Raw genomic sequence first — 1,197 nt, 5'->3', positions numbered from 1 at the left:
CATATATGTAAGAGTCATCTTTTAGACATAGTCTGGAGTAGCATCTGTGAGATATTATTTGTGATTTACTTCTATAAAACAGTCTGTAAAAAGGAGGAGTGAAGAGCTGTTAAATTTGGTCACTGGGTAGGTATTTAGGTGTTCATTACACTACTCTCTCTACTGTTGGATGTTTGAAATTTCCCACAATAAAAAAAAGAAAAAAATAAATAAATACTATCTACTTGTAGCATTTATTTGATTAAATACCATAACTTTGTTTTAGATATAGCAAAGTCAAAAACCAATAAACTCATCAGTTCCTATTTCTCTCTCTCTTTTTTCCTTTTTTTGGGATGCTGGAGATCAAACCCAAGGCCTCACGAATGTTAAGCTGTTAAGCGAGTACTCCACTACTAAGCTACATTTAGTATTTGTCCTCAGGTTTAAAAGGACACACACATTCTAACACACTATCCTCCAGAAGTGCCTATGCTTGGTGTAACTTAAATAAAATATAGAGCACTAAAAATACATCTAAGTATCAACTTTTTAAAAATCAACTCTTTGGGGCTGGGAATGTAGCACAGTGGTAAAGTACCTGCCTAACATGAGTTGTAGAGGCCCTGGGTTCAATTCCCAGCACAGAAAAAAAAAAACTTTTGAAGGGAAAATGATAAAAATTTCAAAGAAACAGACATAATAATTTCAAATTATCCAAATATAATCAAGGTACATTTTTCCATATCATTTCCAATTACCCAACTAGATAAAGCACTCAAATATCAACTGACAAATCGAAAAAAAAAATTTCTGCAGCAACTTTTCCCAATTTACTCATATAAGCAATCATTTAGTTATTAATAATTAGTAAACCTGAGAAAATTTATCCAAAGTAAACTTATCTCCAATAAGCTGGTTAGGGAAGAGAATTCATAAGTCTTTCACTTTCATAAACTTGGAGCCACTAGTATCATTCCTATTTCCACACTATTTTCAATTCTAATCATTTTACTTCGTATTGATCTCAGTGAGCTCAACTAACCAGTTGGGGATTTGTATTTTTATTTTTTTTGTAACCATCAACCAACTTGAAATGAGAGCCAATTTTCTAAAATGGTAGCCTTGAACTAGTACATCAATTTACCGAAACCAGAGCAACCTGTCAAAAACATTTAGGAATCTTAGTCTGAAGATGGTGAAAATGGGGTAATTACA

This window comes from Sciurus vulgaris (assembly GCF_902686455.1).
Source record: "Sciurus vulgaris genome assembly, chromosome: 16".
Classification (NCBI taxonomy): Eukaryota; Metazoa; Chordata; class Mammalia; order Rodentia; family Sciuridae; genus Sciurus; species Sciurus vulgaris.
The sequence above is the reverse complement of the archived record's forward strand: the minus strand, read 5'-3'. Positions refer to the sequence as shown.